The sequence below is a fragment of the Equus asinus genome, chromosome 6, assembly GCF_041296235.1.
Source record: "Equus asinus isolate D_3611 breed Donkey chromosome 6, EquAss-T2T_v2, whole genome shotgun sequence".
Classification (NCBI taxonomy): domain Eukaryota; kingdom Metazoa; phylum Chordata; class Mammalia; order Perissodactyla; family Equidae; genus Equus; species Equus asinus.
Window position 1 is genome coordinate 50,029,561 of NC_091795.1, and position 15,446 is coordinate 50,045,006.

Sequence of the window (15,446 nt, forward strand, 5' to 3'; positions counted from 1 at the left end):
AGTATAAAAGTGCTTGGTGCAGAGCCCAGCCCTTGGTTAGGACTCCAAAATGAAAACTATTATTGCTACTAAAGAATTATCCTTTAAAGTAGTTACCACTGGGGAGAGGGGCATGTGAAGTCCCCACTGCTCATGACTCCATAGCTTCAGGGGGTTTGTGACATTTGAGATGAAACAGGTCTCCGCGGATTGAGGTATTTGGCATGAGATTTGTTTGTGGAGAGGAGACAAGACTAGAATTGGGAAACTGCTTGGGGAGAGAATGCCTCGGGCTAGGAGAGAGCCGGGTCTGGAAGAAGAGGTCCAAGGACACCAAAGCCAAACATTACTGTGTCTTCAGACTTTTGGCCAGGATTGCTTCTGGTTTCAGTTTGATTCTAACATCAGGAATACACTCATACCCTTGAAAACAATATGTTAAGTGAAAGAAGCTGGTCATAAAAGACCACATATAGTATGATTCCATTCCTATGAAATGTCCAGAATAGGCAAATCCATAGAGAAGGAAAGTAGATTAGTGGTTTCCAGTGGCTGAGGGGAGGGAGAATGAAGAGTGGCAGCTAAGCTAATGGGTATGGGCTTTTTAGGGTGATAAAATTAGATTGTAATGACGGTTGTGCAACTCCATGAATATACTAAAAACCATCGAAATGTACACTTTAAATGGGTGAATTTTATGGTATGTGTCTTATACCTCAATAAAGATTTTTTTAAAAAAAGAATACATTCCTATGTCCTGCTATTTTGATGTCTAGAACTAAGCTTTTAAAATATTCACTTTATTTTTTTTTCTGGTGAGGAAGATTGGCCCTGAGCTAACATCTGTGCCCATCTTCCTCTACTTTATATGTGGGACACCACCACAGCATGACTTGTGAGCAGTGTGTAGGTCCACACCTGGGGTCTGAACCCATGAACCCTGGCTGTCAAAGAGGAGCATGTGAACTTAACTACTACATCACAGGGCTGGCCCCAGTCACTTTACTTTTTAAAACAATAAAAACTCCTGAACACATTTAGAAAAATAAATGTATCAACTTTACTTTAAATTACACTTAAGTCAATAAAACAAAGTCCAGTTAAGGTTTTCACTCTACTTTCACCCACTACAGGTAAAAATGGCTAATTTCAAACACAGTCTCCAATTTTGTAAACTTCAGAAGATTTAGTCACAGGGATAAGGCTTTAGCTTCTGTCATGAGCTGGCGTGCCTTGGGCAGTGGGGATGAAAAGGAGCTTCTTATATCCAGGGGTGATATTCAAAATATTTAAAAACTGGACGGAGTCAGGCACTGAGTAATCAGAATGGATGCCAGCTGGAGGCCCCTTAGGTGCTGGAGTTTGGAGGAGTCTGAGGGTCCAGGAGGAAGGACCAGGGAAGTTGAAAGGGGTGGGCTTAGGGAATGGGGGGCACTTTGAAGCTCCAGCAGGAGTGTTTTTAATAAGTGATACAGAAGATTTCAGTATTTCAGCAACTGAGTTAGAGCTGTTCCAGGGCACATCTGTCTGTATTATCTCTGGTATACTATCAGAAGGCTTGCCGGCCTCTCCAAACGTCACCTTAAAAGCTTAGAAGTTTAGAGATGATCTCTTCTACTCCTGACGTTTTACAGATGAGGAAACCAAGGTGGAGGAAAGGTGAGTGGCTTGCCCACGACGCACGAACAGTAACAGAATGAGAATGAGGATCAAAGTCTCTAAAATCTCAATCCAGGACAGACGAGGTAGCGAAAAATGGGCAAAACATCCTCACATCAAATTAACTTGCCCTCTCATCATTTTTTAACCATTTCTAAATCAGAGTTGCAATTTATTTTCTAGTTATGTGCATAGAAAAAGCAAACATGTTCTCCATGAAAGTAAAAGACCTTGAACAGGGAAAACAAAGGGACAGTGGGTCCAGACTTCTGGGTAATTATTTTAAATTATGTTAATGGGAAGCATCGGGGTGCACATGCAGCGTCTCTCGACAGAACCCATGCATCATTGCCAAAGCAAATGTGAAGAGAATAAATCAAAAGCATTTCAAATAAAATATCTTGACACATAATCTCATTTTGTAACTTTTGTCTTCCTAGTTATTAGAAGGAAAAGAAATTAAGAAAAGATAGACAAAAATGATCCTATTCACCTCAAGTTTAATTTAGAGAATTGCCAATAGAATGATGCAGGACGACTTTTTACATGCTTAGGGTTTTGTGTATATTGAGGAGGAGATGAGTGTATTCATTCATTCATATTTTAATAATAACTACTGATATTTGAATGACCCTTTATAATTTAAAAAGTGCTTTCCTAAACATGCAGTAGAAGACTACTGAGCTGGGAAATATTTTGCAATATATTGCTAAGTGGAAATGCAGGCTACAAAAAAGTATGCACAGTTAAAATGCTATTTTTGTTTAAAAAGAAGTATGTGCTATGTGTTTGCGTGTGCATACATACAAAAAAGACTGAAGACATATTGAAATACTACCTGTTCCTTCTTGGTTGGTAAAATTATGGGTAATTCTTTGGTGTTTTCCTTTGTCTTTTCCTGTTCTGCAAGTCCCTTGCATTGAACAGGTATTACTTTTGTAATTAAGAAAAAATTTTAAATGTGCTTCCATCTGCATTTTATATCCATTGAGCTTCATAACATTCGTGTGACATTTTATAGAAGAGGATATTGAGTCTCAGAAGAACTGAATGACTTAGTATTTGACAGGTAGCAAGCATTACAGCTTGGGTTTTCATCCAGGCCTTTTGACTCTACATTTTACACTCTTTCCTCTACATTATGATGCTCAATTCTTAGAGCTGGCTTATGGGATGGCTCACTGGAGCACATTCAGGCCTATCTTTATGTGGTTCTTGCAGCAGAGCACCATCCACTCATTTGTACCTGTTAGTCCTTCTGTAGAAACCAATTTTCCAATTAAAATAGTAGCTGTTCTGGAAGTGGCACCAAAGACTTGAAGCAATTAAGCTCCCACAACAAATCCCTGCAGCTTTATTCATTTGAGTAGCCATTATTTCAAAGCACTACGCTACGCGTTGCTCTCAAATCTTAAAAGCTTCCCTGATTCTTTCCTGGACTCTGTCATCTTTATCTGTATCCAATTTCCACTCCTATCAGTTTTTCAAGGTATGTGTTTTTCTGTGACCTTTTTCTTAAAAGCTACTTCTTGCTTCCTAATAGGCCCTGTTCCACTGTGAAAAAGCAAAGAGAATTGTTGGGAAGTAGAGCTATGGAGCTAAATGTGACCACAAGCTCTGCGGGAAGCTCCGAAAATCTATTCCATTACTCCATTTCCTCACAAATGAGCTCGGAAGGCTGCTGCTGCTGACTTTCTGGGCATGAAAAGAGTTCTCAGTCAATTGAAAGTCTCTGCCTTAGGATTTACTGAATACTGTTTTATTCTTTGACTTTTCACAAATTTTGCAGCATATTTTGCAGGTAAATGTTCTGAACAAGCGACGTTGTCTAAATCAGAAAGATCTAGAGTGGAAGCTCCATACCATTTTGTGAAGTACATAGGTAAGTTGTGGGTTAAGCAAAAATCTGGATTTTGGGTACCTTTGCTAGATGAAACTCTACTTCCTCCTTCAGAGCTGAGCTGTGTTGTTATAGGCCCAATGATGATAGTTTCCAGGTGTTTGTTTCTTCATTCTGCTTTTTGTTTTATTGTTTTTTTATTTTTGAAAGATTTAATTTTTCCTTTTTCTCCCAAAGCCCCCCAGTACATAGTTGTGTATTTTTAGTTGTGGGTCCTTCTAGTTGTGTCACATGGGATGCCGCCTCAGCATGGCCTGATGAGCGGTGCCATGTCCGCACCAAGGATTCGAACTGGCGAAACCCTGGGCCGCTGAAGCAGAGGGCACGAACTTAACCACTCGGCCACAGGGCCAGCCCCTCTTCATTCTGCTTTTTAAAAATAATGCATATCTTCAGTCAGAGGAGAGGATGCTGATATTTAAGTAATGCAACCCAAATATGCCTGGACCTCATAGGCAGCCCTGTCCTGGGCTCACAGATGCCTTGAAGTAGAACTCAGCACTTGTACACTTCTCAACAAAAACAAATTCCATCTCCCTCAAGACATTAACAAGAAACATAGGATTTATTGTAGATTTCACGGAGAGATGCATGAAAGGGTTATATCAAGCACCACATGAAAAACTTTAACAGAAACTCCTATTAAACATCTCAGTTCTCCCCATTAAGTTCCTCTTTACTACCTCTTCACCCTTTAATCTTGTCCACACATAGGCTCCAAGTTTTCCCTGGTTCTGGATCTCACTGTATTGTCCTTTTGCTCTTCCCTCCCCCTGTACTGCCTGTAAAAAATAAATAAATAAAAATTTTCTAATGCAAAACAATTTAGTGAACTCTCTTAACCTTGCATCCTCACACTCATCACTCTGTTCTGCAAACAAAGAACTTCCTTTGGCATCAGCTGGGTATTATAAATTGCAAGTAATTTTTCTCTGTCACAAATAATTTTTTCCCTTGTCACAATAGTGTTGGCCATCAATAACTATTAGGGAAATGCAACTCAAAACCACAATATCACCTCACATTTGTAAGAATGGCTATCATCAAAAAGACAAGAAATAACAAATGCTGGTGAGGATGTGGAGAAAAGGGAACTCTTGTGTACCATTGATGGGAATGTAAAATAAATGTAAAATGTAATTGGTACTCCCATTATGGAAAACAGTATGGAGGTTCCTCAAAAAGTCAAAAATAGAACTATCAAATGATCCAGCAATTCCACTGCTGGGTATATATCTGAAGGAAAAGAAATCAATATCTCGAAGAAGTATTTGCACTCCCTATGTTCATTGCAGCATTATTTACAATAGCCAAGACATGGAAACAACCTAAGTGCCCATTGACAGATGAATGGATAAACAAATTGTGGTGTGTATATATATATATACAGTAGAATACTATTCAGTTATAAAAAAAGAAGGAAATCTTGCTATATGCAATAACAGGGTTGAAACTTGAGGGCATTATGCTAAGTGAAATAAGTCAGACAGAGAAGGACAAATACTATATGATCTCACTTATATGTGGAATCTAAATAAACCAAACTCATAGAAACAGAGATCAGATTTGTGGTTGCCAGAGGAAGGGAATGGGAAGGTGGGGGAATTAGGTGAAGGTGGTCAAAAGGCACAAACTTCCAGTTATAAGATAAAGGAATTCTGGGGATGTAATGTACAACATGATGACTATAGTTGATACTCTATTATATATTTGAAAGTTGCTAAAAGAGTAGATCTTAAAATTTCTCATCACAAGGAAAAAATTTGTAACTATGTGAGGTGATGGATGTTAACCAATCTTATTGTGGTAATCATTTTGCAATATATACATATATCACATCATTATGTTTTATACCTTAAACTTATACAATGTTATTTGTCAGTTATACCTCAATAAAACTAGGAAAAAACCAATAGTGTTGGCTTACCATGTAACTCCTTCTGAACATGTAAGTCTAAATTCCAAGGAGATTTTCTTCAAGGGTGGTTCAGCAAAAGCTTGCGTCTTTCTTTAGCAGAGCCATTTCATGGGGATGTGAACAGAGAGGGCCTCAGATGGGAGGAACCTATGGAATTTAAAGTGAAGAAAAGAGAAACTAAAATTTATTAAGCATTTGGTGGGTTCTTTACATACCCTATTTCATTGCATCTTTACAACCACATTTTACAGATGAGGAAGCTGAGGGCTTAGAGAAGTTAAAATAAATTTGCAAAGTCTCACTGCTACTAAGAAGCATGGTTGGGGTTCTAAGCCAAGTCCATTTACTGCAAAGTCCAAGGTCTTTCTTTATGCACCATCACCTTCCAAGGGTTTGGGATTTCCAATATTTAGAGAGCTACCTCCTTTACCATGCCATCAGGCTCCTTGGCAGCTCAGAGTTGCATCTGTCTACAGAAAGCCATTTCCTCCTTACACTAAGCTGACCTAAGGATGGCCGGATTTAACAGCCTCTCCTGGCCCAGTCTCTCCCTGTCCCATTGCCAGTCCTATCCAAGCAGCCACATGAATCTTGACATCTCATAGGAATGTCAAAATATTGGAACTATTGGGAAAGGGATGGTGGATGAGCTGAGTGCTGTAGTGGAAAGGACCCTAGACCAAGCTTCAGGCTATATAGGCCATCGTAGAATAAGTCAGTGTATTTCTCTCCATCTCTGATCTCTTTGGAAACAAAAAGGGCAGTGAAACAGAAACTAAAAGAGAAGTTATATTTGTGGACTGGTCTCACCATGTCTCTCAAACATACAAAAGTAAACCTTTTTCTTTATTTTATATCTGAATGGTTTAGCAACTTGACATAAACAGATTTAGTCCTGTAGTATAAAATAGAACAGAACATATTTTAGTCCTTTCTGGCATCTCCAAGAGGCATTATTTTTATACATTCAGGGCAGGTGGTACGTAGACCTATTTCAGCTGCCCACTCAGTGCCTGAAGTGTCATTGCTCAAGTTACTTAGTTTCTTTCTACCCTAATTTCTTTGCCTATAAAAAGCAGGAGGTAGGCTAGATAATCCCCAGGTTTCCCTCCAGGTATGTGGTTTATACAGTGGTGAGCATCTGCAGAGAATAACTTACCTTATGGGAAACACTATCCTATCATTCTGTGAAGAATCCCAAACTCAACATGTTTATCAGCAATCATTGCTGCCTTAAAGTTAACCCAAAAAGTACAGGTGGAAAGGGGAATAAAGGACAGAGGTAAGGGAAGCTGGGTGGAAGGTGAGAGTTAGTCTAAGGGAAATGCAATTGTGGGTTAACATGATTTTGCAATCATTTTAAGGAACACTAAAATTATATTACGTAAAAGAGTAGATCGCCATGTGAAACTCCTGCTTTTGGTGTTTGGGTTTTCAGGGAAATCACACTAGAGAAAGTTTCAGCTACTTATCCACATGTATGTGAGCAGGGATTTTTCAATTGCTGGGTGTTTGATTTTGAAACCTCTTCAGATATTTCCAGAAACTACACATTGATATAGCAATCTACTAAGAATGAAAGGTGCCCTGTCTCCTGGTTATTTTTGTACAGTTACACATGAGGTTTGTTCCTGGAGTAGTACAAAGAACTTTTCAACTAAGACTGAAGATAATCACAGACAGCTTGCTAGTATTGTCACTGACAGAATGTAGGCCTGCATTTTGAAGACACCTTTCAGACTGTGCCCTCTGCAACATTTAACACTATTTCTCCCCAACCCATCCTTGAACCGCTTTCTTCTCTTGGCTTCTATGACACCACATTCTCTTATTTTCTTTTTCTCTGTCCTCTACTTCTTGGCCACCTTTCTTTTCACAGTCTACTCAGTCTCTCTAGGAGCTGTCGTTCACTCCAGTCTCAAGATGTTGATCACATCTCTACCCTGATGAGTCCCACAACTATATCTCTAGCCCAGACTGTGTCCTAACCTACAGATCTAAACATCCAACTGCCTACTCAACATCTACAGGTCGATGGCCCACAGGGATCTCTGACTCAACATGTCCAAAATGAATCTCCTCACCTTCCCTCTAAACCTAACCCTCCCCCTGAGTTCCCTGTCTCCATGAATGACACCACTATCCACTCAGTTGCCTGAGACAGAGAACTGAATAGCATCCTTGACACTCCCTCTTCCATGCCCAGCGTCCATCCCACCCATCATCAAACTCAGCGGAATCTAATCCTGCAGTATCTCTGGAATCCGGCCACCTCTCTGCACCTGCACTCTGCTCCCTTATCCCAGGGGACCCCCATCTCTCACTTGGAACACTCGAATAGCTTCTCATCTGGTTCCCCACTCTGCTCCTCTTCATCCCATTCTCCCCTCTACAGCCAGAGTGAGCTTTTAACAGAAGTCTGATCATTTTGCCTGCTGCTTCCCATGCCTGTTAAGTTAAAGTCCACACTCCCTAAGATAGCTCACAAGGTTTCTCTAACTTGCACTCTATACTCCAAGTTAATAATTTTTTTTCACTTCTTCAAGAGAGCCATCGTCTCTCTCACTTACCAGCTTTTACATATACAAGTCTCATTTCCTGAACACTCTACTTCCCTACTTTCGCTTTGCCAACACTTGGAAGCCTTTCTTGACTCCCTTTCCCAACACACACACCTAGTTATCACAGTGCACTATAACTACTTACTTAACTGCCTTTCTTTCCACTAGACTACACAGCCCATGAGGGCTGGTACCATGCCCATTTTTATAGTTATGTCCCACCACCTAGCACAGTGCCTAAAACATAGGAGAACTTCAATAGATATTTGTAGTATAAATGAATTTTAAAAATGTGTCACTGCTTTGCACTAGTAGCAATGTCAGTATCCTAAGCCTACTTTATTTGCATGCAGTGTAAGCTAATTTCTGAATCAAAAAAAAGTATTCTAGTTCTGTTTTCTGTTTTTAAACTTACCTTTAAGCAGTGGGATCCTGTTTTCAAATGAAATACATGTTAGAGCCTAATTTATATAAAATGGACCAAAAAACAGCTGCTTACATTGAAACTGGGGTGGAGAGGTCCATCTCCTCACCCCCTCTTGATCATGAGGGATTTCCAAGGACCCTATTAGGACACTCAGAACTTAGTTTGAAAACCATTGATCCAACCAATCCTACTGCAACTAGGCAGAAACATTCAAATCACCTGAGACTGCTGTTTTTTTTTTTTAAAGATTGACGCTGAGCTAACATCTGTGACCAATCTTCTTCTTCTTTGTTTTCTTCTCCCCAAAGCCCCCCAGCACATAGTTGTATGTTCTAGCTGTGGGTCCTTCTAGTTCTGCTATGTGGGACACCACCTCAGCATGGCTTGACGAGTGGTGCTAGGTCTGCACCCAGGATCCAAACCAGTGAAACCCTGGGCTGCCGAAGCAGAGCAGGCCAACTCAACCACCTGGCCACGGGCCAGCCCCCTGAGACTTTTGTTTTCAAAGTCTTCTGAGAAGCATCAACTAATAGGAGGAGGTGCTTATCTAAAGAAATAAGGAATCTAGCATGAGACCATCAACTAACTCTATTTCATCTTTCTATTTTTTTTTTTCCTTTTTCTCCCCAAAGCCACCCCGTACATAGTTGTGTATTTTTAGCTGTGGGTCCTTCTAGTTGTGGCATGTGGGACACTGCCTCAGCATGGCCTGATGAGCGGTGCCATGTCCGCGCCCAGGATCCGAACCAGCGAAACCCTTGGCAGCCAAAGCACAGCTCGCGAACTTAACCACTCGGCCACGGGGCTGGCCCCTCAGCTTTCTTGAAGACACTTTTCTAACCTGGAATGAAAGAGTGAAACACTCTATAGCTAATACTTTTATAGCAAAAGCATAGAAAAACATCTTCTGATCTTGTCTTCTCTTAAACTTATAAGGCCTTAGTCACCACATCCCTACAATTAGATCTCTTTCAAAAGAAGGCACCCCTGCCTTCCAAACACCACCACCAGCAGGGAGGATAGGTGAGGGATGCATGGCGAGCCAGAAGATTGGTCCCATTAGGCTCCAAGAAGTTAGCCCTTTATCCCATTAAGACCCATCTGGGAAGCACGAGGTCATCGATCAGAAAAGCCCTTTAGCATTGCAGAGCAAGAGCCTTTAAAAATCCCTCAAAGAGAAAGGCGAGGCAAACCCAGGGGACTGTCTGACACATGTCCTAGAGCCTGTGGTAGAAGAGGAGTGACAATGATGAGGGGAGGAGGGTGCACCACAGGGTACAGGGCGCCCACCGCCACCCCTGCCTCCCTAGGGTACTGTACACTGGGAGTGCCATCGCAGTAGGAACACACATGCGGGAGATTTGGTGCATGGTTGATACACGTAGCTCAAGTCCAAGTCAAGTCCGTGGGTACCCCAAAGGTCCAGACCTTGTCCTTCCTGCAACTTCAGTGAGACTCTCCCAAAACCACATGTCCACACCAATCTGGTGGCCCTGCTATCCTGCAACACAAATAGCGTGCTGGCAGTAGGAGCTATCTGCACACCAGTTCACCCTCCTGCAACCAGGCCCTGGCACCAGACCCCAGGTTCCACTTTTAGGCTTGAATCTCAGAGCTCCTCCTGGCATCTGGTCAACCCAGTGAGGGCAATGGGGTGGAGTAGTAAAGAGTCAGAAATTTCCTCAAAGGGGAAATGTACCCCTGGGAGAAATGGTGGGTTCTGGTTTGGGGCTGGGTACCTCACCCAGACAGTACTGCCAGCCGCGATGGTCCTAGTCACTGGAGGAGGACTTACAAACATTTGAGGAAGGTGTTCTGTCAATCTGGACCCATGCAGGGTCAGGTCTGGGCTCAGGTACAGGATGGCACCGCACATCCCAGTCGGTCTCAAGCGGTAGAGAGGGACTTACAAAATTCCAAGGAAGGCACTCCAAAGCTGGGGCCTAGGGAAGAGGCCAAGGATGTCCAGCCTAAGGGAGGTACAGCATGTACCCACTATCCAGTTTAAGAAAAGAAACTTTATTGTATTTTTTGAAGTTCCCTATAAGCCCCTCTGTGATACCATCTCCTTCCCTTTACACTCAGAGATAAAGAGTATCCTAAAATTTTCCTTTTTTTCTTCATGGTTATATTACATATATTTGTATTATTTTAAAATAGATCTTGTTTGGTTTTTCTTGTTTCTGAACTTTATACAAATAGAACAAACTTGCATATATTCTTGCTTCTTCATTGAATCCATGGATCAATTAGGAGAAAATCAAAATCCTGATAATATTGCCTTCCAATCCATGAAAATGGTTTCTCTCTTCATTTGTCTTCTCTAATGCTTCTTATTAAAACTTTACACTTATCTCCATAAAAGTTTTGTACTTATTTTGCTAGATTTATTCCTAGGTACTTGATACTGTTGATGCTGCTTAAGTGTATATTTTCAATTTTATATTTTCAAATTACATTGTTGCTAGTGGTAAAAATGCAATTGATTTTGTAATCAACAATCTGGCTAAAATTTCTCTTTAATTTCATGATGTGGGGTTTTGTATGTGGAAGGTCATATATCATCTGTGAATAATGCGAGTTTTTTTCCTTTCTAGCCATGCATATACTGTCATTTCACTTACTCTTGCTTTATTGAGCTAGCTAGGTTCTCCAGTACAATGTTAACTAGAAGTAGTAATAGTAGTAAATGTCTTTTTCCTAATCTCATAGGGAATATTTTCAATATTTTATTATCAAATATGGTGTTTGCTGTATATTGTGGTAGATATCCTTTACCAGATTAAGAAAGTTTCCTTCTATTCCAAGTTTAAGAATTATTAATAGCCAAGATATGGAAGCAACATAACTGTCCACTGATGGGTGAATGTGGATGAAAGAAAATGTGGTGTATTTATGTATACAGCCATATAAAAAAGAATGGCATCCTACCAACAACGTGGATGGACTTTGAGGGCATCATGCTAAGTGAAATAAGTCAGACAGAGAAAGACAAAGACCAAATGATGTCAGTTATATATGCAATCTCTCCTACAAAAAAAAACAACCACCAACTCATAGATACAGAGAACAGATGGATAATTACCAGAGGCAAGTGGGGTGGGCAAAATGGGTAAAGGAAGTCAAAAGCTACAAACTTTTGGTTATAAAATAAATGTCATGGGGATGTAATGTACAGCATGGTGACTATAGTTAATAATCCTGTATTGCATATTTGAAAGTTGCTAAGAGAGTAGATCAAAAGTTCTCATCACAAGAAAAAAAAATTCTGTAACTATGTGTGGTGGCAGATGTTAACTAGACTTACTGTGGTGATCACTTTGCAACATGTACAAATATCGAACCGTTATGTTATACACCTGAAACCAATACAATGTTGTATGTCAATTATACCTGAATTTAAAAAAGAGTTGTTATCAAGAACGTATGCTGAATTTTACCATTTTTGTACGTATTGAGATGATTAGACTTTTTTTGCCTTTGATATACTATTTCATTAATTAGTTATCTAACGTTAATCTAACTTTGCATTTCTGCAGTAAATCCACTCTGGTCATGATTTATTAATTTTCTACACACTTCATGGTTTGATTTGATAATATTTTCTAGATTTTTTGCATCACTGTCAATAAGTGAGATTGGCCTCAAGTATCTAACTTCACAAAACGAGCTAAGGAGTGTTTCCTCTTCTTTGTCTTTGGAATAGTTTGTGAAAGATTGGAATTATTGGTCTCGTGAATATTTGTTAGAACTCGCCAGTAAAACTATCTGGTCTTGAGGAACTGTTGGAGATCGGAGGAGACTCCTGGTGGATACTGGATGAGAAAAAGGACATTAACGGAAAAATTTGTGAGATTCAGATATAGTCTGAAGATTAATCATATTGTATCAAAGTTTACTTCTTAGTTTTGATGAATTGTATTACGGTTATGTAAAATGTTAGCAATAGGGGAAGCTGAGTGAAAGGTATACGGGAACTCTTGGTACTATTTTTGGAACTTTTCAGTAAGTCTAAAATTATTTCAAAGTAAAAAGTTTTTTAAAGTGGGGGGAAGGAGGTTGAATGAAAAAGAAAGGCAAATGCTGAAAGGCAATGCTGAGTAGTAGGTTCACAGGAGCTCATTTTATGATTCTCTCTATTTTTTGCATGATTGAAAAGTATTACAATAAAAAGTTTTAAAAAGAAAGACCAGAAGAAAATTTATCTGGTCTTGGTTTTTGCTTTGTGGGACAATTTTAACTACTGATTTATTTTCTTTAAAAAAATTTCGGACTATTATTTTCTATTTCCTCTTGAAAAATTTTTTGTTACCCTTTCATCTTTCCTAATAAAAGCATTCAAGGATATAATTTCTCACTAGATCTTACTTTATCTGCATCAAATACATCTTGATTAATAGCATTTTTGTTGTCACACATTCTAAGCATTTTTTAAATTTCCATCATAATTTCTTCTTTGACCCACAAGTTATTTAGAAGAAGATATCTTAATTTTCCACATGTGGGCTTTTTCTAGTTATCCTTTTGTTATTTCTAACTTAATTGCATTATGGTCATATACTGTGGTCTGTATGATTTCAATCTTTTGAAACTTGTGGATATTTGCTGTATGTCTCAGCATGTGGTAACTTTTCAAAAGTACTCCTTGTTGGTTGAAAAGAATGTGTATTCTGTAGTTGTTAGGTGCAGCGTTCTATATAGTTACTCAGTTAGAGCCAGCTCATTAATTGTGTTGTTCTAATCTTCTATCTCTTTACTGATTTTGTCAGCTTGATCTAAGTCCTTACAAGTTGAGAGAACTATTACATCTTCCTGGAGAACTGAATCTTTTATCCTTATGAAATGATTCTCTTTAAAGCTTTCTGACTTAAGGACTATTTCGTCTGATACTAATATAGCAACACCAACTTTCTTTTTTTTTCCCCCCCCCGGTACATAGTTGTGTATTCTTCGTTGTGGGTTCCTCTAGTTGTGGCATGTGGGACGCTGCCTCAGCGTGGTCTGACGAGCAGTGCCATGTCCGCACCCAGGATTCGAACCAACGAAACACTGGGCCGCCTGCAGCGGAGCGCGCGAACTTAACCACTCGGCCACGGGACCAGTCCCCCAACTTTCTTTTGGTTAATGCCTGCATGGTATAATTTTTTTTGCACTCTTATTCTCAATTTTTCTGAATCCTTATGTTTTAAATGTAACTTAATAAACAGAATATGGCTGAATTCTTTAAAACAGAATATATATACATACACATACATCCCACATCCGTAAATCTTTGTGTTATCAGTTGGGCATTTAGTCTAGTTTTGCTTATTTTAATTCCTGATATATTTGAGTTTATTTCTACCAACTTATCTTGTGCTTTTTATGTGTCTTGAACCTTCAATATTTCTTTTTCTCTCTGTTATTAGCTACGTCTGTATTTCTTTTTCTCTTTCTACTTTTTTCCTTTTTAGTTAAGAAGTTAAACACCCTTTTGGTGGTTATGCTGGAAATTTTAACCTGGATACTTAATATCTTTACCATTCTCCCAAACAATAAAAAGGACAGTAGAACCCTTTAACTCTGAACATTCTCCTCACAACTTACATGCTATAGAGGGTTGCATATTTCATTTATAGCTAGTTTTTTTTAACCTCTTAAGAGATTATTATTGTTGTTGCTCTGTTTAGTCAATATTTATTTACAATTAACCACATATTTAGCACTTTCCTTGCTCCCCATTAGTTTATTCATCTCTCATCTTCCTTCTGTATTTACTTTCTTCCTGCCTAGACAGCAACCTTTAGAATTTCCTTTAGTGAGGGGTTGTTGGTGGCAAACTGTTTTTGTTTGCTTGAAGATGCCTGATTTTTTCATCATTCTTGAAAGGTAATATACAAATTTAGGTTGACAGTAATTTTCTTTCAGCACAATAAAGGTTTTAATCTTTTTCTGGCTTCCATAGCCATTAAGAAGTCTAATTGCTGTCCTGTTGAAGGTAATCTGTCTTTTCTTTCTCTGTCTGCTTTTAAATTTTTTCTCTTTGTTTATACTTCTCTGCAGTTCTTCCAGAATGTGTCTGAGTTTAAAGTTCCTTTTATTTATCCTTATTGGGATCATTAGGCTTTTTGAGTCTGTGGTTTGTAATTTCTTGGAAATTCTAAGCCATTATCCCTTCAATTATTGCTTTTACCCCTTCCTTCCTCTGCTGCCAACCTGGAATTCCAATTAGATGATTATTGTATTTCTTGCAATATCTCCATGATTTATAACCTCTCTTTCATATTTTCCATCTCTTTGGGCTACATTATGTAAAGTTTTTTGTATCTATCTTTCCTAATCCATTCTCCAGCTGTGGTTATTCTGCTATTAAATCCATCCATTGTGTTTTTAATTTCAAATATTGTATTTTAAACTTCTAGTAGTTCTTCTGAGTCTTTTTCAAATCTACTGGGTCCTGTTGTATGTGTATTTTCATTCCCTTCTCTTATTTCTTTAAGCGTATTTAACATACTTTGTTTATATTCTGTGCCTGGTAATCCCAGTAACCAATGCTTTGCAATCTAATTCTGTTATTAGTTGTTCCTGCTGGCTGTTGCTCATGATATATTATTTCCTTTTGTATTTTGCAATTTTGACTGTGAGCTCATAATTCTTTAGAATTTTTTGATGGGAAATCTTTGAGGTCTGTGTTGAAGATGGACGCCTCCAGAACAGATTTGCATTTGTTTCTGCGAGGTGCCAGAGAACTACACATGAAGGTTTACTTTAGACTTAATTCTTGACTTGAGTTTTTTAAAACTCCCTGGTAAAGTGTGAATTTGGGCTGCAAGGCTATGTGAGCGCCAGCTATGTTACAAATTCTCAGGGGCTATTCTTTTCTCTCCCTCCATTTAGAGTCGATTCTCAAGGCAGGCAATTTTCCTTGCAATTTTCTGGGGGTGGAGGAAAGGTGGTAGGTTTATCTGTAGTTGATCCTTACACAAGGGGGTAGGTAGTCTTTTGGGGACCCAGCTTTAAGCA

The 15,446-nt window shown here is 39.1% G+C and overlaps 1 protein-coding gene across 3 annotated transcripts in view; it reads right to left on the reverse strand.

The window, feature by feature from the left end:
• EHBP1 (EH domain binding protein 1) overlaps positions 1 to 15,446 on the reverse strand; it is a 483,620-nt gene that overhangs the window by 444,701 nt on the left and 23,473 nt on the right. For all 3 annotated transcript variants that reach the window (XM_070512730.1, XM_070512734.1, XM_070512736.1), the window contains exon 3: positions 5,466 to 5,603. The gene's annotated coding sequence lies outside the window, so the exon portion shown is untranslated. The remainder of the gene's footprint in view (positions 1 to 5,465; positions 5,604 to 15,446) is intronic.